Source organism: Stegostoma tigrinum, chromosome 3 (assembly GCF_030684315.1).
Source record: "Stegostoma tigrinum isolate sSteTig4 chromosome 3, sSteTig4.hap1, whole genome shotgun sequence".
Lineage (NCBI taxonomy): Eukaryota > Metazoa > Chordata > Chondrichthyes > Orectolobiformes > Stegostomatidae > Stegostoma > Stegostoma tigrinum.
Window position 1 is genome coordinate 127,734,932 of NC_081356.1, and position 24,925 is coordinate 127,759,856.

The window sequence follows — 24,925 nt, forward strand, 5'->3', positions numbered from 1 at the left end:
CACACACACAGACACACACACACACACACACACACACACACACAGACACTCTCTCTCACACACACACACACACATACACACACACACAGACACACACACACACACCTCCCATTCTGGGAGAAGGAATCTCTAACGTGTTGGCTGCCATGACAACACCAGCGTGGTCTGGGAAAGAGACTTGCTTATCTTGTACAGTTGCCAATATTCACTGCACTACAATTCCATAGCCTCAGTAGAAAAGGTCCTGGAGCTCAATGCCTTTCTCAGGACCGAATGACGATGTCTAGCAGAGCACTTCATTCAGGCAAAAGGGGCTTTGAAAAATAAAACACATGCACAAAAACGAATGACAGAACATGCCACAAAAAGAGGATTGTCCCAAGATACAAAGGACTACTGTAGAGTTTTGGCCTTCGTACGTGGGCCAGTAACTTTGTCTCCCGCACGTACGTAATCAGTCCCAACTTGCAGCTGCTTCCAACCTGTTTGGTGACGTGCCTTTTCTGTGGAAAGCAATACTGTACGTAGTTTACGCTGTTGGACTGCCTTCTTTCTTACAGAGATCTGAAGTTGCAATAGAAGTACTTTGCCTTCATCTATCCAACAAATTTCGATGAAGAAGTGCATGGGAGGGAGGCTCGTGTGGAGCACCTGGACAGTGGTAGAGTCCAGTATTACAAGATCAAAGCACTGCAGGGATTAAAGAAACCTCAAATGAAATCTGGAAGTGCTGGAAACACTCAGTAGGCTAGGCAGCATCTGTGGGGAGAGTGAACGTTCCCTGGCTTTCTTCAGAATGGCCTGAAACATTAACTTTTGTTCTACTCGCGGTAATTGAAAATTTCTAATTCTGTCCCAGATGGGTTGAGCCAAATGGTGTTCCAATTCTGTGTGGTCAGCGCGGGGGCTTGCATGTCACAAAGCTGGCTGAGTGAATCTCTCGGCTTTGAATCACTGGACATATCATCCCACCCAACTTGGGGGTTGGATTGCTAACTCAGGCTGGACATGTTTCTGGCATTGGCCAATATCACTGGAACTTTCCTCCCTCTGCATCCCGAAGGTGAGTCGAACCGCAGCCCCATGATTCCACCCCACTATGGTGGGGGCAAGGGTGCTGCTACCGAGCCCACCTGGGCGGGCAGGAAGGGGGGTCGAACCCTGTGCTGTCAGCTCCGGTCTGATCCATGCTGGCTGCCTATTGAAGGGAGTCAAATTACCACAACCCCGTTCCTGGAATCTGGGCCGCCGCGCCATTGGGCTTTTATCTGTGTGTGATGATTGGCGCTTTAAGTTCCTCTCCATCACACTGCTGCGTGTGGGATGGGTTAAAAAGATGGTACTCAACATGTCTGGTCATGTTACAAATTCATCTTCTGTGGCCATCAAGTGCCACCAGGCTTGGAGCTGGAGCTACTGGCTCAGAGGCAAATACGTTACCACTATATCACGGCACCTCCTCTTACCAGCAGTGTCCTTCTGAGCTGCGTGACCAGATATATGAGGATCCACGCAAGGCCATTCACAAACTGATGCCAGTCACAGCACTGTTGACCCAATCCTAAAGTTGCTGCCACACACCGAGATCCACGCAGAAGAAGGCAAATATAATTGGGAATGAGGTCTCGGAATGAGGTGTCCTCTATGTCAGGGAAACCAAGCAGAGACTTGGAGACCGCTTTGTGGAACAAACGACTGCACCTCCCAGTTGTGAGCCACATCAACTCCTGCTTCCCACTCCTTAGAGGACATGCCCATCCTGGGCGTCCTCCGGTGCCACAATGATGCCACCTGAAGGTTGCAGGAACAGCAACTCATATTTCGCTTGGGAGCCCTGCAGCCCAATGGTCTCAATGTGGACTTCACAGGCTTCAAAATCTCCCCTTCCCCTACTGCATCCCTAAACCAGCCCAGTTCGTCCCCTCCCCCCACTGCACCACACAACCAGCCCAGCTCTTCCCCTTCCCCCACCGTATCCCAAAACCAGACCAGTTCGTCCCCACCTCCTTGACCTGTTCATCTTTTCTCTCACCCCTCCCACCTCACTGACTAACCCCCACCCCACCTCCTACCTACCAGCCTCATCCCCACCTCTTTAACCTGTCCATCTTCCCTCAATTGACCAATCGTCATCTCAACTTCCTACCTACACTCACCTTTACTGGCTCCAGCCCGCCTCCTTGTTCTGTCCGTCTTCGCTCCACCTATCTGCTCCTTTATCTACCTGCCATCATCGCCTCCCACCCCTCTCTATTTATCCCTGAGCCCCCTTCCCCTCCTCCATTTCTGAAGAAGGGTCCAGACGGGAAACGTCAGTTTTCCTGCTCCTCTGATGCTGCTTGGCCTGCTGTGTTCCTCCAGCTCTGCACCTTGTTATCTCAATAATTGGGAATGTTGCTTTTCACAAATGGAAAAGTCTTGAAAGAAAATGGGAAGATTTCTTTGCACAGGAGCGTGCTGTGTAATTGCCAGCCTTCCAACAATACAGCGGTACCCCCAATTCAAAAATGACTTACTCTTGATGCTGACTTATAACTCACTCACTGAAGCCACAAACAATTCCTTAGAAAATCAGGGTCAGTGTATATGTTGAATATAAGCGTGAACTGTCAGCATGAGTACAGGCATGTCATATTTCGAAATATCATCCAACACACAGAGCGGGCATGTCATATATTCACACATCTTGATGGCACAATCTGTCTAACCTCCTTTGTTCATGTGCCCATTATAAAGTACTGCAAAGTAAAATGTGTCTTTGTGGGGTGAGAAAGGGGGCAATTTATAGACCAAAACATGACTATTGGGGCCAGAAAAAAATATGGTTGCCTTACATGCTGAGTTGACTTATATGCCATAATGATAATTGAATGCAAATTGCTTTGAGATGCACAGTGGGTTTGAAAAGTAAGTCTTTTTAGCTTAATAATTCTAACGCCACAGATTAATTCTTAAATTCCTGGAGACTCCAGAACAATCCTAAGTATCCTGCTTGAGAGCGTAAACAATCATGACTCGCGGCAACCCAAAGCTGAACATTAAGAGGGCCGTGCATGCAAACATTGTACATATTGATACACAAATAAGCCCCTTTCATCAGCACCCTCATCTACAGCACCACAAGTCTTCCGAGAACGCTTGAGCTTGACAGTAGAATTAGTGGGGTGAGCAGACCTCCAAGAAGGAAGGCTCGCATCGCAATATGTTGAAGTATCATCCTTGTCACCTTGTCTATTACACCACACTAACCAATACCCGCAGAACCCATTTCGAGAATCCAATTGTTTCCTAATAATCAGATCGCCACCCTCCGCAAACTTCTCTCCACTTTGACACCTCCAGAGAAGTTGCTATTCCACTTTGCCTCAGCATCCCTTCGCTGACAGCTCATGGCCACCAGATAACTTCAGCTCAGCTTCACAATCACTGCAGAAACTAACGCTGGGGGATGACCATTTGGTAAAACCCCACTAGCATTACACTCGTCCCCTGAGCATGAAAACCTGCGGAGCATTCCAGGATACAGCTGCCAAAGAAAAGCAACAAAAAAAAGGCTTCAAAAGAAAGGATGAAGCTCCTTACCACCTCTGACTTTTAAACTCCCAAATGTGGCTCGCAGCTGTCCTTCACAGACACACACAAAGGATGGCTTAGGAAAGAGGGCTACAGCAGCGATGGGATATTTAAGCAAAATGCAGCAAGTCCAGCAGGTATCTAACAATATATACAGACCAGCCTGAGAATGACAGAATTCCGCTTCATGACTCAGTGACTCTGCTGCCTGAGCCTGGTAAATCACTTCAAAATAAAAGTTTCCCAGCTCTGCACAGAGTCCTGCTCCCTTGCCGTACGTAGTTACACACAATAAAGGGACATTCTGCCTGTAACCGTACAATAACTGGCTGGTTGACTGTACCACCTAGCTCCTGCACCCTCGGGCTCTCCTGTGGTACAGAGGTAGTGTCCTTACCCCTGGAATGAGTGACCCAGGACCACATCTCCACCCGCTCCAGAGGTGTATAATAACATCTCTGACAGATTGGACAAATAGGCAAAATTTGAAAATAAAACCTCCTGCATCCCTTTCCTTTCCAACCCTGACCATGACTTCAATGCCAGAGTAATAGGCTAGACAATTTAAAAAAAACATTCTTGCAACTCTTACTTTCACCCCATGATTTCAAATCCATTGATGTGATAACACCATTCAGGAATGAAAGTGAATTTTTGATAACTTTGCACAATGGCCTCATGTTCATAGATAATGGGAACTGCAGATGCTGGAGATTCCAAGATAATAAAATGTGAGGCTGGATGAACACAGCAGGCCAAGCAGCATCTCAGGAGCACAAAAGCTGACGTTTCGGGCCTAGACCCTTCATCAGAGAGGGGGATGGGGGGAGGGAACTGGAATAAATAGGGAGAGAGGGGGAGGCGGACCGAAGATGGAGAGCAAAGAAGATAGGTGGAGAGGGTGTAGGTGGGGAGGTAGGGAGGGGATAGGTCAGTCCAGGGAAGACGGACAGGTCAAGGAGGTGGGATGAGGTTAGTAGGTAGCTGGGGGTGCGGCTGGGGGTGGGAGGAAGGGATGGGTGAGAGGAAGAACCGGTTAGGGAGGCAGAGACAGGTTGGACTGGTTTTGGGATGCAGTGGGTGGGGGGGAAGAGCTGGGCTGGTTGTGTGGTGCAGTGGGGGGAGGGGATGAACTGGGCTGGTTTAGGGACGATAAGACATTCCACTCCCGCACATCCCAGATGTCCAAGTTCTTTAAGGACCGCAACTTCCCCCCCACGGTGATTGAGAACGCCCTTGACCGCGTCTCCCGCATTTCCCGCGACACATCCCTCACACCCCGCCCCCGCCACAACCGCCCCAAGAGGATCCCCCTCGTTCTCACACACCACCCTACCAACCTCCGGATACAACGCATTATCCTCCGACACTTCCGCCATTTACAATCCGACCCCACCACCCAAGACATTTTTCCATCCCCACCCCTGTCTGCTTTCCGGAGAGACCACTCTCTCCGTGACTCCCTTGTTCGCTCCACACTGCCCTCCAACCCCACCACACCCGGCACCTTCCCCTGCAACCGCAGGAAATGCTACACTTGTCCCCACACCTCCTCCCTCACCCCCATCCCAGGCCCCAAGATGACATTCCACATTAAGCAGAGGTTCACCTGCACATCTGCCAATGTGGTATACTGCATCCACTGTACCCGGTGCGGCTTTCTCTACATTGGGGAAACCAAGCGGAGGCTTGGGGACCGCTTTGCAGAACACCTCCGCTCAGTTCGCAACAAACAACTGCACCTCCCAGTCGCAAACCATTTCCACTCCCCCTCCCATTCTCTTGATGACATGTCCATCATGGGCCTCCTGCACTGCCACAATGATGCCACCCGAAGGTTGCAGGAACAGCAACTCATATTCCGCCTGGGAACCCTGCAGCCATATGGTATCAATGTGGACTTCACCAGTTTCAAAATCTCCCCTTCCCCCACTGCATCCCTAAACCAGCCCAGTTCATCCCCTCCCCCCACTGCACCACACAACCAGCCCAGCTCTTCCCCCCCACCCACTGCATCCCAAAACCAGTCCAACCTGTCTCTGCCTCCCTAACCGGTTCTTCCTCTCACCCATCCCTTCCTCCCACCCCCAGCTGCACCCCCAGCTACCTACTAACCTCATCCCACCTCCTTGACCTGTCCGTCTTCCCTGGACTGACCTATCCCCTCCCTACCTCCCCACCTACACCCTCTCCACCTATCTTCTTTGCTCTCCATCTTCGGTCCGCCTCCCCCTCTCTCCCTATTTATTCCAGTTCCCTCCCCCCATCCCCCTCTCTGATGAAGGGTCTAGGCCCGAAACGTCAGCTTTTGTGCTCCTGAGATGCTGCTTGGCCTGCTGTGTTCATCCAGCCTCACATTTTATTATCTTGGCCTCATGTTCATATTTGTTTTGTATGTATTTACCAACAAGAATGTCATAGACATGATTCAGTGCAATAAAATTGCCTCGATTACAGTACACAAACATAGGAGAAAAACTCCTCAATGTACTGGTCTACAAAGATACCAACGAATTGCCAAAATCAACAGCAGCTTTCGTTGAAACAGCACTTTGAAGGTTGTAAAATTAGAGTGATATTAAAGTAAGTGGCACACCAAGTACATACTGACCAGGATACCAGGGAGAATTTCCAAATGGCTCCTGAGAGTGGGTCTCTTCGGAGGGTCAGTGTGGGCTCGATGGGCTGAATGATCCACTTCCGCAATGTAGGGATTCTACGATTCTAAGTCACTTAGGTTATCACAACTTTTGTCACAGAAGAAGATCTTAAAGTGCGTCTTAAGGGGTTTGGGGGAGGGGGGGGCTGCGTGCTGGAGGAGACCAGAGAGAACTCAGAAACTTATGATCCAGACATCAGCTGAGTACACAGCCATCACTCACTGAGAAATGAGGGATGTAGGGCTGGAGTTGGTTCCGGAGTAAGGGAAAGGGGATGCTCCTGGGGGATTGGAAAGAAAAAGAAATTGAGAATTTTAAGACTGTGGTGTTGCTGGACAGAAGGTAGTGGAGGTCAGTGTGCACATGGGCACTGGGCATTGGTTTGAACAAGGGTAGACGCAGTTAAAATCATGGTGCCAATACAGATAATGCTGGAGAAACTCAGCAGGTCTGGCAGCATCTGTGGGGAGAGAATCAGAATTAACATTTCAAATCTGATATGACTCTTCCTCATAACTCTGTTTCTCTCTCGTCAGATGCTGCCCAACCTGCTGAGTTTTTCTGACATTCTGTGCATCTGTTTCAGACTTCCAATGCAGACAGTGTTTTGCTTTTATTCAAGAACTTATGGAGCTAATGGTCTGTTCGGTGGATGTGTTAATATTCTGAACTTTTGAGGTAGACACTTAAAGAACTAAACAAGAATTTCCAAACAACCTAGTAATGAGTTTGGTCACGTCACATTGTGACAACACTACCCTCAATTTGCTGAGAATGGAAGCCCTGAAATCACTCTTTGTATCTTTCGTGTCACACTCGCCAAAACCTTTGGAAATTCTTCCTGGTATCTTGGTCAAAATGTATCCCTTCACTCCAAACATTGTGGGAGCTTGCTGTGCACAATGTTGCCAGCACCACATCACAACAATGTCTGTCATTTGAGAAGAATGTCATTGGCTGTTGGAGAGTTTTGAAGTTCACACTACATAAATGCAAGGCCTTTCTATATCTTTCTATTTACTCATTCACGGAATGAGGGTGTCACTGACCAGGCAGCATTTATTGTCCATCCCTAATTGCCCAGAGGGCAATTAAGAGTCAACCAGGTTGCTGTGGGTCTGGAGTCACATAGAGACCAGACCAGGTAAGGATGGCAGTTTCCTTCCCAAAAGGACATTAGTGACCCAGATGAGATTTCGCTGACAATCAGCAATGGGTTCACGGTCATCATTGAACTCTTAATTCCAGACCTTTTTTAACTGAATTCAAATTCCACCATCTGCCATTGTCGGATTTGAACCCAGGTCCCCAGAAAGTTAACCAGATTAACAGTCCTGCAATAATATCACGAGGCCATCACCTCCATTCTGCCTGCTCCTGTGCTGGTGTGATTGCAGTGGAACTACAGGTAGAACCTGTATGGATGCCCATAGGTACTGGTTAGTCATATTAACATTAGCTGGAATCAATGCCCCTAGCAGCTTGTTCTTTAGGTAGCTGCTTAGTGCCAGACAAGACATTGTTGAAGGTTCTGGAAAATCAAAGAACTGGGGATGTCCTTCAGGGCTTTATATCAAGTTTAATCATTGTAGAGCCTGGGCAACTTCCCCCACCTCCATACGTAACCCCACATACCACCAGGCCTTGTCACATATGGATGCTACCATAAACCACCCATTGTCAGCCACTAATGATTCCCATTAGCAGCTATTCATTCTCCCAGGCTGACCTTTATCAATTCCTTTGTCTGCTCAACTGTTTTTCTCTCTCTCTCTCTCTCTCTGGGTTCTATCTCCACCCATTGTTCGTGCGTCCTCTCTCCTCCACCCTATCATCAGCAACACTCTCCTAGCTACCATGAGTTCTGACGAAGGGTCACTCGATCCAAAACATTAGCTCTGCTTTCTCTCCACAGATGCTGCCAGACCTGCTGAGTTTCTCCAGCAATTTTCTGTTGGAGGTATACAGTCAGAACCTATCAAAACGATTTGGACACAATGACAACAGTTTACCACATCATTTGGTTTCACAAATGGTGGGCACCAGCGGTGTAGGCTTGCTCCGTTGGTATGAATAATAACATACAAAAGCATTTACTGTTCTATTTCTAGATGAACACAGCAGGCCTCCTGGCTCTACACCTTGTTATCTCAGACTCCAACATCGGCAGTTCCTACTATCCCTGTTCTATTTCTGACTGCTGGACGTCTGGTTTTGCAAGTTACTTGCTTTCCTTTATTAAAAGGGCACATTTGTTTAATTGTCCCCCCGTTATGGTGAATGACATTTGACCATTGCAGGAGATCGAAACCGGGGGCCATGAATGAAGGACAATCAGTGACAGGCCCATAGCAACATCAGAATGAAGAGTTGGAGTTGGCCAGCTTCCAGTGAGCCATCTTCTAGCCTGGTCTGTCATTCAGCAAGATCATGGCTGAACTTGTACTTAGAATTTCCCTTTCCCACAGTCCCCTCGTGTCCCGGAATTTTATCGGCCTCTGTTTGTGTGGATATTCGTACAGACTGAGCTTCCACAGGAATAGAGAATTGCATGGATTCACTAACCTCTGAGAGAAGGTGTTTCTCCACCATCCCAATCTGAATTGGCCAATGCCTTATTCTGAGGCTGTGACCTTGTACTGACGCAATTGGAGTAGGGAGGGAACATTTCTTTAACAGGAAGGTGATGGGAACAATGACACTCACAACCTTATGCACTCGTTGAGGGAGACGGCATCGAGCCATTAAAGACCAAGCCTGATAAGCAGGGAAAGGATACATTGACAAAGGACTGAGGGAATGTCAACCCGAGGGGGTTATAGACCAGTGATGCTGAATGGTTGGTTTCGGTCAGTTTAATAATGTAATTGTGGGGAGAATTGGAGGCGGTCCAGAGAAGGTTCACCAGGCTGATCCCAGCTATGGAGAGCCTTTCTTATGAGGAGAGGATGAGTAGGCTTGGTCTGTACACATACAGTATGGAAGAATGAGGCAAACTTCTTGAAACATGCAAGTTTCTTAGGGGATTTGGCAGGGTAGATGTGGAAAAGTTGTTTCCCTTGGTGGGAGACTGTAGGACCATAGGTGTCATCTCAGAATAAGGGGTTGTATATTTAAAACGGAGGTGAAGAGGTATTTCTTCACTCAGTGGGTAATGGATCTGCGGAATTCTTTACTGCAAAGGGCTGCAGAGTCTGGGAAAGTACTAATATTTAATAGTACTTTCAAGGCTGAAAGAGACAGATTTTTAATCAACAAGGGAATCATAGGTCATGGGGAAAAGGCAGAAGATGGAAACGAGGATTATCAGATCAATCACGAATGACTTGATTGGCTGAATGGTCTACTTTTGCTCTGACACCTTATGGCCTTAAGTCGGAGAAAATTGAATTAAAGATGAGAATGCAATATGTTTCTTCCTCCCCACCCCACCCCACCTCTAATGGGGCAATACTAATCTGCCAACAGCCACTCAGTGTTCAGTCTCTGACAGTACTGGGAACAGTCAGCCCTGTGGTTAAAAATGAACAGGATTAAGTGGAATTACTACTATTCTGAAAGGCTCTGCAGCAACTCCTTATTTGGTAACCTGCTAAAGCTGCACTCAGTCTTGTTCAAACATTCTGGACAAGCCCCCAAAGTCTGGCACTGGGAGGTCAGCCTGACTCAGCCTCCTTTGTTTTTTTTAAAAAAAATCATAATCCAACGCTGCAAAACTCTCCTGCCCATTTAAGGAGTGCCTTTCCTTATGGCAGACTGTGACTTGTTGTTTATTGTATCTCTCCCTGTCTCCTCCTGATCTCTCTGTTCTGACTGGACAGTGAGACCTTTAAAGAAAAAAGAATGTAAAATACCAAAGCTTCCTCAAATTTCCTCCTTTTTCTCCATGCCAATCAGGTCTCGACTGTGGCAAACGTTCCATTTGTAACCTCGAAAGAGAATAAAGTACCGCATTTACAATGTGCGCTGGCATAAACGAAAATGAAGGGACTCTGTAAATCTTCTTAAACTTTAATGTCAATATTGAGCAGTGCTGCAAAACAGGAGTCTAGTTCCTGCTATCTCTGGCTAGCCCTCTATGGTGTGTCTCATTAAAACAGTTACACAATTAGTTCCATCCCCACTGCTTTGCAAATCTCCTTTCCAAACTGTTCTACTGGCAGGAGGGCCAGTAAATCAGAGAACACAGATCAAAGGTAATTTAGCAAAAACACAACATTTTTCTAACATAAAAGAAGGAAGGCATTGTCTACTGTCATAAGATAAATGTTCCGCATTGGTCATCGGGTGGTATCAGCCATCAATAAAGTTTGGAACTTGGTTGGTACGAATGAATTTGAGGAAGGGTCACTGGACCCAAAATGTTAACCCTGTTTCTTCCTCCACAGATGCTGCCAGACCTGCTGAGCTTCTCCAGCAACTTTGTTTTTGTTCCAGATTTACAGCATCCGCAGTTCTTTCATTTTTTTTATCAATAAAGTTTGTTTTGTTCATGTACACGGTGAGAACATTGCTGACCAGGCAGCATTTATTGCTCAGCCCTCATTGCCCAGAAAGCAGTTATGAGTAAACCACACTGCGGACTTCAGTCACATGTACATCAGACGAGGTAAGGATCAAAAACAGAAATTGCTGGAAAAACTCAGCAGGTCTGGCAGCATCTGTGGATCGAGTAAGCATGGCAGTTTCCTTCCCTAAAGAACATTAGTACGCCCAATAGGTTTTTCGCCGACAATCAACAATTTATTCATGGTCACCATTAGACACTCAATTCCAGATTTTTACAAATTGAATTCAAATTCCCCCATCTGCCATAGTGGGATGTGAACCTGTGCTCTCAGAACATGATTTTGGTTGCTGGATTAGCAGGGCAGTAATAATACCATGAGACATTGCCTTCTTGACCATAGAGCTGCTCTCTCACTAGAGAGACACTTGGTGGTGTTTTAACCTGAGGGTCACTGTACCTCAGGTGAGGGGACAGGTTGAGAAGAACGGCCCTGCACAGTGAGCTTAGCTGGCTTGAGAATTCAACCCATACTGTTGGCACCACACTGTGTTGTAAATCAGCTGTCAAGCCAACTGAGCTAACTAACCTCCCAAAAGCACACACAATACAATAGATACCTGGTAGATCTGCCTCCACCATCCTCTTTCTGGGTAGGGATCTAGAGGGATCTGCTTTGTGGCACCTAGTAATTTAACTAGAAGAGGTTTGTACCTTTGACAAGATGGAGGTTATTGCATGCGAGCAATTAGGTTCAAGTTCTAAAACGGATGGACATTGCTGCAGAGACAAAGATAAAGACCCCAATGACAAGTCTCGCTGCTGAAGTTGTTCTCCTACCAAGTCTATGTGAGATCATCACAGTGGGTGGTGTTTGAAGCACTCCAGCGTTAGCCCTTTCCGACTCGTATCCTCAAATACAACACTACAGGAATGGTGGAAACAGTAAACTTCAAAAAAAGGAATTGATAAACACAAAAAAAGGAAAAGGAAATGCAGAGCTGTGGAATTATTGAATAGTACTTTCCATAATGTAAGACATAGGAACAGAATTAGGCTATTCAGTCCATCAATTCTGCTCCACCATTCGATCATGGCTGATTAGTTTCTCAACCTCATTCTCCTGCCTTCTCCCCATGACGCTTGGCCCTGTTACTAATCAAGAACCTATCTAACTCTGTCTTAAAGACACTCAATGACTTGGTCTCCACAGCCCTCTGCAGCAATGATTTCCATAGATTAGCCACTCTCTGGCTGAGGAAATCCCTCCTCATCTCAGTTCCAGAGGGTAATCACTTTTTTCTGATGTTGTGCCTTCAAGTCCTAGCCTCTGCTATGAGTGGAAAACTCTTCTCCATGTTCACTCTATCCACGCCATTCAGTATTCTGTCCGTTTCAAGTGGATCCACTCCATCATCCTTCTAAACTCCCAGCACAGAACAAGAATCCTCAACCACTCTTATGTCAAACCCTTCATCCCTGGCATTATTCTGGCCAACTTCCTCTGGAATCCACAAGGCCAGCACATCCAATTTCAGAAGTATTATGGCTCAGAAGGAGGCCTTTTGGCCTATTGTTTCAAGGGACACATTGTAGCGAATGGTCCCTGATGTGATTTGATGAAGGAGCCATCACTAAGGTTGCTTAGTTCCACATTGCCCAACTCTAGCCCTGCCTCTCTGCATCTCCTGTTGAAACCCTTCACCAATGGCTTTGTCATGGCTAGACTTAGGGATTCTAGTTTAAGCAATCCTGGCTGCAATTGCAGACCTTCCAATCTGAGGTGTAGGCATGGACGTTACTGTACAGTGTGCCTTCTGAGTGCTCTGAATGTCATCTTTACTTTTGGTAACTGACTCTCATCTACATCATAAATAGACTGTGTGTGTGTGTATGTGTGTGTGTGTGTGTGTCTGTGTGTGTCTGTGTGTGTGGGTGTGTGTCTGTGTGTGTCTGTGTGAGAGAGATAGTGAGAAGGAATGGGGGGTGGAGGGAAGAGAGAGAGATAGAGAGAGAGAGAAGGAGCAAACAAGGAGCTGAAAGGCAAAAGGCTGGAAGAGCTGCCTGGGCAGAAACATGACAGGATATGACTAATTGTTTTATTCCAACTCGAAATCATCGATTTAAGACATGGGTAGTAGGAATGAAATAATGCATAGATGAAGAATAAGGAGAGCTACAAAGCTGTAAGTAATATAGTTATGAAGTTCAGACTTTCACTAGCTTGATACCAGGTATTGAGGGACTGTCTTATGAGGAGAGTTTGAGTAGGCTGGGCCTGTTCTCTTTAGAGTATTCAAGAATGAGTGATGATCTTATTTAAAAATACAACACTCTTTTGGGACTTGACAGAATAGATAACAGAAAAGTTGTTTCCCCGAGTTGGGTGAACCTAGGGGTGGCATAATGGCTCAGAGGTTAGCACTGCAGCCTCACAGCACCAGGAACCTGGGTTCAATCCCAGCCTCAGGTAACTGTCTGTGTTGAGTTTGCACATTCTCCCTGTGTCTGTGTGCATTTGCTCTGGTTTCCTCCCACATGTGCAGGCTAAAGCAGATTGACCATGCTAAATTGCACGTAGTGCTCAGGGATGTGTAGATTAGGTGGGTTATAGGGGGATGGGTCTGGGTGGCATGCTCTGAGGGTCAGTGTGGACTTGTTGGGCCAAAGGGCCTGTTCCCACACTGTAGGGATTCTCTGATACAGAATGCATCATCTCAGAATAAGGGGTTACACATTTAAGATGGATGTGAGCAGAGATCTCTTTTATCCTGGAATTCTATTTTTAAAATAATTAACCTTTTTTTTTCTAATCAATTTGCCAAGAGATGTTATCACACATCTCTGGAGCAGGTGTGACATGAACCCAGGCCTCCTGGTCCAGGGGTAGTGACCAACCTCTACATCACAAGCCAGCTCTCAGAGAGTGGCTGTTGAAGCTGGGTCATTTAGTACATTCAAGGCTGAGTAGGCAGTTTTTAAATTAGTGAGGGAATCAAGGATAATGGGGAAAAGGCAGGAAAGTAGAGCTGGGGATTATCAGATCAGCCGTGATCTCACTGAAAAGCAGAGTACTGATGGGCTGAATGGTCTACTTCTGCTCCTATTGTCTTATGATTGCGTGACTTTATGGACTCAACCCAGAAATGTGAGCGCAGTTGAAATGGTTTCTAATTCTTTGCCAGACCCTCTCGTGCTGCCAGAAAGAGAATTAAACTTTTATTACGCTGGAAAGATCCTGATGTGTAATTTGTTAGGCCTCAGAATACAGATAATGTTGAGTTATTGCTTTAAAGGCTGGATGTGCTCATGATCCAAGGGCCAGGATTAATCCAGATGATCTCCTTCCATCAACTGCAGCAGACCGGGAGGAGGATGCTGTAAGTAACTACAAGTTGTAGTCTGCAGAGTTAATGGACAATTGTGAGATTTCCAATTAAACTGATTCCATGCTGCAGAATCTATGTTGCTTGTTGATAATGCAAGAAAAGCAACACAGGGCATTAGCAAGAGTCCATGAATGGGCGTGAGGAAGGTGGAGAGCTTCTGCTATATCAACAAAAAGCAGCTGCCGAAACTAAAACTGCTTTCAAACCTCCAGGCCAGGTATAAACTTGGTGAATTACTCTGGCTGCCTGTTACAGAAACTATTCAAATCCTCCCCTCTCTCTCTCTCTTGCTTTCCATCTACAATGCACATTTCCCAAACTCCAACACAGCAAAAAAGCCTCGAACATATTTATAGATTAAGAACAATTAAATACACAATTAACATAGATGTAAAGTGTGAAGCTAAATGAACACAGCCGGCCAAGCAGCATCTCAGGAGCACAAAAGCTGAAGTTTTGGACCTAGACCCTTCATCAGAGCATCTGATGAAGGGTCTAGGCCCGAAACGTCAGCTTTTGTGCTCCTGAGATGCTGCTTGGCCTGCTGTGTTCATCCAGCTTCACACTTTGTATCTTGGATTCTCCAGCATCTGCAGTTCCCATTATCTCTAACATAGATGTAAACATTGCCGAGAAAAGAGATACGTAAGATGTAAGAGATAGCAAGTGGCTCAGTGTTTCGCACTGCCGCCTCATTCTCCCCATGTCTGTGTGGGTTTCCTCCAGATGCTCTGGTTTCTTCCCACAGTCCAACAATGTGCAGGTTAGGTGAATTGGCCATGCTAAATTTCCCATAGTGCCCAGGGATGTGCAGGCTAGGCGGGTTAGCCATGGGAAATACAGGATTACAGGGATAGGGCATGGGGGCGGTATGTTCTTTGGAGGGTCGGTGTTGACTCAATGGGCCGAATGGAGATTCTATGATAGCTGAAGCTTTTCTTCTAGCACTCATCAGGATGAATGGCAAATTTCAAATGATCATGGCAATTTATACCACACAGTAAAAGGGAACTGATTGGTTGGCAAGTCAACTCTGACTGGCTATGATGTTGCTGAGGAGAAATCCACAGAGAGCTCTGAACTCACCAAGCTTCTGCGGAATTCAAGAAAACCAATTCCTTTTGTTTGCAGAGAAACAGTCCCTGCTTCTAGCAAATGGAAATGAGCTACACTATGAGCTCGACTGATTGTCCTACACTGCTCATTAGTGCAGTTGCGAGCAAACTCAGGATTCTTCAGCAAGTTTTGCTCAATTGTGTCTAACTAGTCATTTTGACTTGGGTTTTACTACCATGGGCTGGAGGCTCAGCCTAGCAACCTCCAGATGAGGAACTTGTCAGGAATAAACAAGTTTTGGGATTGAGACTCCATAACTCCAGCAGGGAATCATTGATACCCAGACTCCTCATTGTAAACTTCACTACTCCCCTCTCCCTCCAGCAATCACTGTATACCCTCCCCTTCAATATCTGGCTTCACCAACTACAACAGTGATCACTGTTCACTGAAGTTGTGGCACCAGGGGTGGCCTACTCAGAGACACACCTAAGTTACATCCATTCGCTCAACCCTCTCCATTTTTATAATATTCTCTAACCTTGAAAACACTTAGTATCTCTCTCTAAACTCCTCCAGTCTCTACTCCCCTCTCTATTTATGTAACCTCCCGCAAGTCCTGCAACTCTCCTTATTTCTGCAACCTCTTTCAAACCTACAACCCTCTGTATTTCTGTAACCTCTCCCCTCTATAATTCACCTTCAAACTCAAGCCTCTTTCAGCACCACGACCCTCCCTGATTCTGTAACTCATGCAGTCCCTACTCCCCTCCCCAGCTCTGTAACCTTCTGCAACCGCTAAAAATGTCTTGTCTCTCTAACTCATCCAGCCCCCTATAGCCTTCCCTATCTCTGTAACCTCCGTCAGTCCCTACAGCTCCTCCTACCTCTGTACTCTAAGCAATCCCGAACACACTTCCCTATCTCTGGTTCTGAAGAAGGGTCACTGGAGCTGAAATGTTAACTCTGATTTCTCTCCACAGATGCTGTCTGAGATTTTTCAGAATCCACAGTTCTTTCGGCTTTTTCCCTATCTCTGTAACCTCGTCCAATCCCTCTGCCCTTCCCTATCTCTGTAACCTCCTTCGGTCCCTCTGGCCTTCCCTATCTCTGTAACCTCCTTCAATCCCTCTGCCCTTCCCTATCTCTGTAACCTCCTCCAGTCCCTCTGCCCTTCCCTATCTCTGTAACCTCTTTCAGTCCCTCTGCCCTTCCCTATTTTTGTAACTTCCTCTACTCCCTACAATCTTTACTATCTCCATAACTTCCTCCAGTCCCTACAATCCTTCTGATCTCTGTAATTTCCTATAGTCCCTCTACCCTCTTTATCTCTCTGACTATCTCTGCAATTCTCTCCATCTCCATAATTTCCCTAATCTCTGGAACTGCTGACATCCTGTACTCCTTGTTCCTCTTGTTTGTAGTCTCTGGTTCATCCCGTTGTAATCAGCTCCCCAGAGAATATGTGCCTTGGATTTATATGGTCCGTCCTCAAGCAGCTCACAGCAAATGAAGTATTTCTGTAGTTTGGCCATGAGTGCAGAAAAAGTGGCGGCTGGCCAATTTGTGTACAGCAAACTGCAAGGAGATACTGACCAGATACGGGGCTGTTTCTCCAACAGGGATATGTTTCACTAACACTGGCTAAGAGAGAGACGCCATCCAAGACCCAATAGAGAATCCCCCAATCTTCTTCAAAAAAATGGTCTTGCTTAGGGAGAAGGTGATTGTCTGTTAGCCATAGCTGGGTTGGTAGCGCCCTCAGCGTTGAGTCAGAAGATTCAAGCTCGCTACCAGTGATCCTCTTGAACTTTACCAACAAAGTGTCATACTCCAGGGGGTGCCATCTTTCAAATACTACTCTCCCAAGTAGCACGATAAGATTTCACAGGGCCACTGTTTCAAAGAAGAACAGGGTTCGTTCTCTGAGTTATTTTGGCCAATATCTTCTATACAACAGACATCACAAAAACACAAAAACAGTCAGAGGTAGTTTCTTTACTCAGAGAGAGTAGTAAGGGAATGGAAGTCAGAGGTAGTTTCTTTACTCAGAGAGAGTAGTAAGGGAATGGAAGGTCAGAGGTAGTTTCTTTACTCAGAGAGAGTAGTAAGGGAATGGAAGGTCAGAGGTAGTTTCTTTACTCAGAGAGAGTAGTAAGGGAATGGAACGCTTTGCCTGCAACGGTAGTAAATTCGCCAACTTTAGGTACATTTAAGTCGTCATTGGACAAGCATATGGACGTACATGGAATAGTGTAGGTTAGATGGGCTTGAGATCGGTATGACAGGTCGGCACAACATCGAGGGCCGAAGGGCCTGTACTGTGCTGTAATGTTCTATGTTCTATGTTCCATACCTAGTCTGCATATTGTCACAATGATATTTGTTGTAGCTTTTTGTGTGCAGCTGATTTTCATGCTTCCTGCATTATAAGGTGACCACGTCTTAGGGTCACAGAGATGTACAGCATGGAAACAAACCCATTGATGCATCTCAACAATGCCGATCAGTTATGCCAAATTAAACCGGTCCCATTTGACAGCATTTGGCCCATACCCCTATACACTCTTCCTATTCATGTGCCCATCCAGATGCCTTTTAAATGTCGTAATTGTACCAGCCTCCTCTGGCAGCTCATTTCATACATGCACCACCATCTGTGTGAAGAAGTTAACTCTCAGGTCCTTTTTAAATCATTCTTCTCTCACCTTAAGACTATGACCTTTAGTTTTGGACTCCCCTACCCTGGGAAAAAGGCCTTAACTATTCACGTTATCCATGCTCCTCATGATTTTATAAATCTCAGTAAGGTCTCCCTCAGCGTCTGTCACTCCAGGGGAAAAATTCCTGGCCTGTTCGCCTCTCCCTGTGGCTCCTGGCAACGTCTTTGTAAATATTTTCTGCACCCTTTCAAGTTTAACAATATCTTACTATAGCATGTCATTGGCTGTAATGTGCTCGAATTTCTGAAGAAGGGTCGAGGCCCGAAACAGCAGCCTTTCTGTTCCTCTGATGCTGCTTGGCCTGCTGTGTTCATCCAGCCCCACACTTTGTTATCTTGCATTCTCCAGCATCTGCAGTTCCCATGATCTCAGCTCTGCACCTTGTTATCTCGATGTGTTTGAAGGTGTTGGTTTCTTGTGGGTAAATGTGAGATAACACAGTGTGGAGCTGGATGAACACAGCAGGCCAGGCAGCATCAGAGGAGCAGGAAAGCTGATGTTTCGGGTTGAGACCTTTCTTCAAAAAATCTGAAGAAGGGTCCTGACCCGAAACGTCAGATTTCCTACTTCTCTGATGCTGCCGGCCTGCTGTGTTCATCCAGCTCCACACTGTGTTATCTCTAACTCCAGCATCGGCTGTTCTTACTATCTCTGAATCAGGAAACAGTTTGCATGCCTGGAGGCTGCAGTAGACAATTCGCCAATTTCAAACCATGATATTTCACTACAGTTTCCTGAAGGGAGAAACATTGTTGACATGAGTCAAGAGGGAGTTGGACTGACTTTGTTCGGAAGGGTTTGACACGAGTCTGTGCGCAGTTGATTATTAAACATGAGCAATGTCTAAGAATAATTGGTGTCAATTTGGAATACAGTTCCCTGATATTGCAAGAGAAATGCTAATTCTTAAGTATCTTTGCTGGATTTCAGATGTCTGAACATGTGAATTCAAAGGCTAAATCACACTAAATCAGGAACTGAAACAGGCCGCTTGGCCCCTTGAACCTGCTCCATCATTCAATATGACTAATCTGATAACTTCATATTTCTGTCTACAGTTGGTCACCTTTCAAACCTTTGCTTGTCAAGAATCTAAAACCCCTGCCTTAAAAATAATCAACAGAAACTGTCACTTTCCTTTGGAGGAAGAGAATTTTGAAGAATCACAGCTCTCATTATCTCTGCCTTAAATGAAATAGCCAATCCCTCATTTTTAAACATTAGCTTTTACTTTTTATTCATGTGGCTGGTATTTATTGCCTGTCCCTAGTTGCCCCTTGAGAAGGTGGTGGTGAGCTGCCTTCTTAAACTGCTGCAGTCCATGTGATGTAGGTCAACCTACAATGATCTTAGGGAAGGAAATCCAGGATTTTGACCCAGACATACGGAAGGAACAGCAATATATTTTCAAGTCAGGATGTAAGTGGCTTGGAAGGGAACTTACCAATGGCTGTGTTCTCATGTATTTGCTAGTTCTAGATTCTCAGACAAGAGGAAACATCCTCTCCACATCCACTCCACCAAGTTCACTCAGGATCTTAACGCGGTTTCAATCAAGTTGCTTCTTATTTTTCCCAACTCCAGCTGTTACAAACCCAACTCGACCAATTTTCTCTCATTAGATCTCCTGCCCACTTTGGCTTTCATTAGCTCAACCTTCTTTGAACTACTTTCTACATGTTCACATCCTAAATAAGGAGTCATGATGTGGAGGTGCCGGTGTTGGACTCGGGGGAGCAAAGTCAGAAGTCACGTGTCATTAGGTCATAGTCCAACAGGTTTATTTGAAATCGCAAGCTTTCAAAGTGCTCAGATATAGTGAGAACTGCTGATGCTGGAGCCTGAGATAACACAGTGTGGAGCTGGAGGAATGCAGCAGGCCAGGCAGCATCAGAGGAGCAGGAAAGCTGGCATTTTGGGTCGGGATCCTTCTTCAAAAAATCTTATGAAGGGTCCTGAACCAAAACGTCAGCTTTGCTCCTCGTCTGATGCTGCCTGGCCTGCTGTGTTCCTCCAGAGTGCTGCTCCTTTGTCGGGTGGTGATGCAGCAATGTTCCAAAAGTTTGGCTTCAAATAAACCTATTGGTCTGTAACCTGGTGTCATGTGACTTCTGACTGAAATAACAAATCCAATACCGTGCACAGTACTCCAGATGTGGTCTAACCAGCATCCTGTATGTGAAGAAAAACCTCATTACTTCCATATTCAATAAACAACAACATTCTATTAGCTTTCTTGATCACATGCCTGACCTGTAATTCATACATCAGGACACCCAGATCCCTCTGCATTCAGAACTCTGCAATCACTTACTGTTTGATAATACACAGAGGTGTGCATTTATTGTGCACCTGACACAATCTGTGGATGTCCCAAACTGGTTTAGAGCCAATTAGTTATTTTTTAAAGCATAGTCACATTATTCATGTAGAAAGCTTGGCAGCCAATTCAAACACAATGAACTCCCACATCCAGCAATACCCCAAAGGCCAGACAATCTGTTTCTGTGCTGAAGACTAAGAGATAAACATTGGCCAGGGCACTGGTGATCATTTTCATACTTTACTTGGCTGCAGTAACTTTCATGTCCACCTAAGAGGGCCAATAACTACACCCATCATGACATTCTGGTGAACTCTCCTCTCAACAAGATGAATCAAAAGAAAATGGCCATTTGTGTCATTGCAGGAAGTCTGCTGGATAATAGTCACCATTCACACTTACTGAACAAAATTTTCAATACTTTAAAATATGCTCTTCTCTGTGAAGAGCACATCATTAGGTTCCAGATGTAAAATGAGTCATCATACAGCAAGCACTTTTCAAAGATATAAACAGACAGGCAGACAGACACACACAGACACACACGCTCGTGCGCGCACACAAACACACACACACACACACGCTCGCGCGTGCACACAAACATACACACACGGACACACACACACACACAAACACACACACACACACACACACACACACAAACACACACGCACACACGACAATTGCTGAACTAGTTGCCTTTGTGGCTTATGTTTCACAATTGATGCTACTTTCACATTGTTTCACCTCTGATTTCTTCTCGATCTTAAAATAATCAGGTAATCGAGCCATGTTTTCATTTGAAAACTCACAACCAGAAGTAACCAGACCAGATCTTTTTCAGGGGAGCAGTTTGTTTATAGTAGAACAAATTTTACATTGGCTGCAACTTGGTGTTTACAATACATGAAGGCTAAAGACTTCATTAAAGCAGCAAAGGAATTTTTTTAATGAAATGTACAATGCATTTCCTTAATAGTTTTCACACAGCGTAGATTGCACTAAAAGAATGTTGGGGCACTGCAGAAAGTGCCAGAAAAGATTTACAGTGATGGCACCAGAACTGAAAATTATCACCATTGGGGAAATCTGAAAAGAGGAGATTGAGGTTGGAGACCTGACAGGAGATTAGTATTACGATGGGGTTTATTGGGTAAAATTTGAGAAAATATAGAAACTAGAAACTGATGTAGGCCATTCAGCCCCTCGTGCCTGTTCTGTCATTCAATGAGACTACAGCTGATTTGTGGCCTAACTCCATATACCTGCCTTTGGCCCATTGCCCTGAATACTTTTGCCTAACAAAAGTTTATTTGTTTCAGGTTTAGAACTAGCAGCTAATCTTGATCAACTTTGGAAGAGCATTCTAAGCCTCTCTCAACCTTTGTATGTAGAAGTGCTTCCTAATGTCTCTCCTGAATGGTCTGGCCCTAATTCTCAGACTGTGCCCCCTAGTTCTAGAATCCTCACCCAATGGAAATAATTCATTTTTACCTGCCCTGTCTTTTCCTATTATTATCCTGAAGACTTTGACCAGATCAGCCCTTAACCTTCTAAATTCTAGAGAAAACAGGCCGAATTTGCATAATTTCATCTTATAACTGAGCTCCTGAAGTCCAGGTATCATTCTTGCAAACTAAGATTATATTCCCTCCAAGGTCAAAAAATCCTTCCTAGGTGTGATGCCCAGTTTTGCTCACAGAACTCCAAAAGGAGTCTGACCAGGGTTTTGTATCGCTGTATGATTTTCGATAGATTCCACTTGTGCAGGGAGACTAGAAGAGGGACTATCAAAATATATTGGTCACTAATAATTGCAAGGGAGAATTCAGAAAGCAGTCCTTGCCAAGAGAGTGACTAGAATGTGGAACTTCACAAGTGTATTGGTTGATGTGATTGACATATATGCATTGAGGGGAAGCTGGACAAAGACACATGAGGGGAAAAGGAATATTTGATGATAGGATATGATTCAGTAATTATGGTGGTGAGAAGCTCAGCTGAGCCTGAGACCAGGTTAGCTGAAAAGCCTGTTTCTGTGTGGGAAATCCTGTGCAATGTTTATGAAGTATTAATAACGTTAAGAATGCTTTACACACATGTAGGTCATAGAGTAACAGAGTAATAGAGTATGGAAACAGGCCCTTCAGCCTAACTTGTCCCTGCCGACCAGGCTTTCTAAACTGAACTAGTCCCATTTGCCTGCGTTTGGTTCATATACCTCTCTACTTCCATATCCATGTTCTCAGAGTCATAGAACGGTACAGCATGGAAACAGGCCCTTCAGTCCGTGCTGAACATAATCCCAAAATAAAGTAGTCCCGCCTACCTGTTCCTGGCCCATATCCCTCCAAACCTTTCCTGTTCACACATCCATCAAAATGTCTTTTAAGTGTTGTAATTGTAGCTGCACCCACCACTTCCTCAGGAAGGTCATTCCACGCGCAAACAACCCTCTGTGTAAAAAAAATTTGCCTCATGTCTTTTTAAAATCTCTCTCCTCTTACCTTACAAATGTGCGCCCTAGTCTTGAAATTCCCCATCTTAGGGAAAAGGCAGCTACCATCAATTCTATCTATACTTCTCATTATTTTATAGGCTTCTATCAGGTCACCTCTCAACCTCCTTCGCTTCAGTGAAAACTTGACCAAATATCTTTTGAATGTTACCTGCTTCTACTGCTTCCTCTAGCAGCTCATTGCATACACATACTGCCCTCTGTGTGAAAAAGTTGCCCCTCATACCCCTTTTAAATCTTTCTCCTCTCACCTTAAACAAATGCCCTTAGTTTTGGATGCCTGTACCCTGGGAAAAAGACCTTGGCTCTTCACCTTATCTATACTCCCTATGATTATATAAACGTCCATAGGCCAGGAAAGGATGGCAGGTATCAGTGAAAAAGATGTTTGTTTTAAGTGGAGAAACATAGAAATATAGGAGCAGGAGTAGAGCCTGCTGAGCCATTCATTATGATGATGGCTGATGGACCAACTCAGCCCTATGTTCCTGTTGTCTCCTGTACCCTTTGATCCCTTTACCCCAAAGAAATAAATCTAACTCTTTCTTGAGTTCAATCAATGTTTTGGCCTTAACTGCTTTCTGTGACAGAGAATTCCACAGGCTTACCACGCTCTCCTCATTTCATGTCTTATCATGTACCAATAGACCATGACTCCTGGTTCTGGACTCCCCGAACATTGGAAACATTGAGCAGTGCTCATCATTAGGCTAGCTGTCTAATTCCAGATTTTTACTGAATTGAAATTTCACGATCTGACAGAGTGGGATTTGAATTCTTGTCCCCGGCCTGGATTACTAGCCCGGTGACATTACCAATAACCTCCCCCTGTGCTGTGTCCCACGATGTTATTTTCTGAGCACAATCTGCTCAATGTAAAAGCAGCAGTAGAATTTAATTACAATCCAGTACAATAATACAATACAAGACAGCACAGGAACAGGCCCATTGGCTCACCAAACCGTGCCAATTCCTAACTACCTCATGCACTTCTAGATATGGAAGAGAAGAGCAATTTGAATAAAAAAGAATTTCAAACAGATACCGTTGCATTTATATTGCGTCTTTTCAAATGAAAAAGACCTTGATTTAATTGCACTTTGTCCCATGTTGTGAACGCACTCACCAATGGACCTTAAAAAATTATTTCGCAGAAAGTGCGATTGCTGGCAAAGTCAGCGTTCCAGCCCTCCTCAGTTGCTCTTGAGAAGAATTGGGGGGCAGCTGAGAGTTAAGCAGATTGCTATGAATCTGGAGTCACATGTATGAAGGGCCAGGTGAGGATGGTGAATTTCTCTCACCCAGAGTGAAGACACTAACATAATTTAGGATTTGACAAAATGTTCCTCAAGGGAATACAAGGCAACACGGCTGTACTGGCACTGCTCAACCTTTCTAGTGGATGTGTATGCTGCACGCTTGGGTCTGTGCATCTGCACCAGTGTGGGTGCATGTTGTGTGAGTGTGGGTGCTCGTTACACATATGTGTGTGTGTCTGTATGCGCTATGAGAGTGTGGGTGTATGTCACGTATGTGTGTTTGTGTTTTTGAGGGAGAGCGAGTGAGTGTGTGTGTGTGAGGGAGAGCGAGTGAGTGAGTGTGTGTGTGAAGGAGAGTGAGTAAATGAGTGTGTGTGTGTGTGTGTGTGTGTGTGTGTGTGTTTGTGCCCGCACACATGCCTGTGTCCCTCCTTCACTGTTCGATGACATTGATGACCACAGAAACCCACTGCAGGGGTGAAAAAGACTACTGCCCTGCTCCGCGTGTGGGCTTGGCCTAGCTGGGCATCTACAGGTCGAGTGTGGATGTGGCCTGTGGGTGTTTGGTTATGTGGCCTGGTCTCCTGCTATCTCTATATAGTGCATGCCTTCATTGTCCTAATTTTCCCACATTTTCTGTTCTGCTTTAGCAGTGTAGTTCCTTAATAGGTCAACAAAAGCAACCTGCATTTGCATAGCATATTGAACTCAGTAAAATGTTCCAAGTCACCCCACAGCAGTATGAGAAAACAAAATTGGATACCAAGCCATGTAAGGAAATACTAGACCAGGTAATGAAAACTTTGGCAGAGTGGGAGGTTTTGAGAGAAGCCTTAAAGGAGAAGGCAGAGAGACCTAAAATGGTGGAAAGGATTGTTGGGAGGGGGTGCAGGAAAACTCCAGATCTTGAGACAGAG

At 45.4% G+C, this 24,925-nt stretch overlaps 1 protein-coding gene across 6 annotated transcripts in view; it reads right to left on the minus strand.

The window, feature by feature from the left end:
• palld (palladin, cytoskeletal associated protein) overlaps window positions 1–24,925 on the minus strand; it is a 402,860-nt gene that overhangs the window by 111,113 nt on the left and 266,822 nt on the right. The window contains exon 1 of one of the 6 annotated variants that reach the window (XM_048528006.2): window positions 3,583–3,729. The exons of the other annotated variants lie outside the window; for them this stretch is intronic. The gene's annotated coding sequence lies outside the window, so the exon portion shown is untranslated. Of the gene's footprint in view, window positions 1–3,582; window positions 3,730–24,925 lie in introns of those variants that run through there. 6 annotated transcript variants of the gene reach the window in all.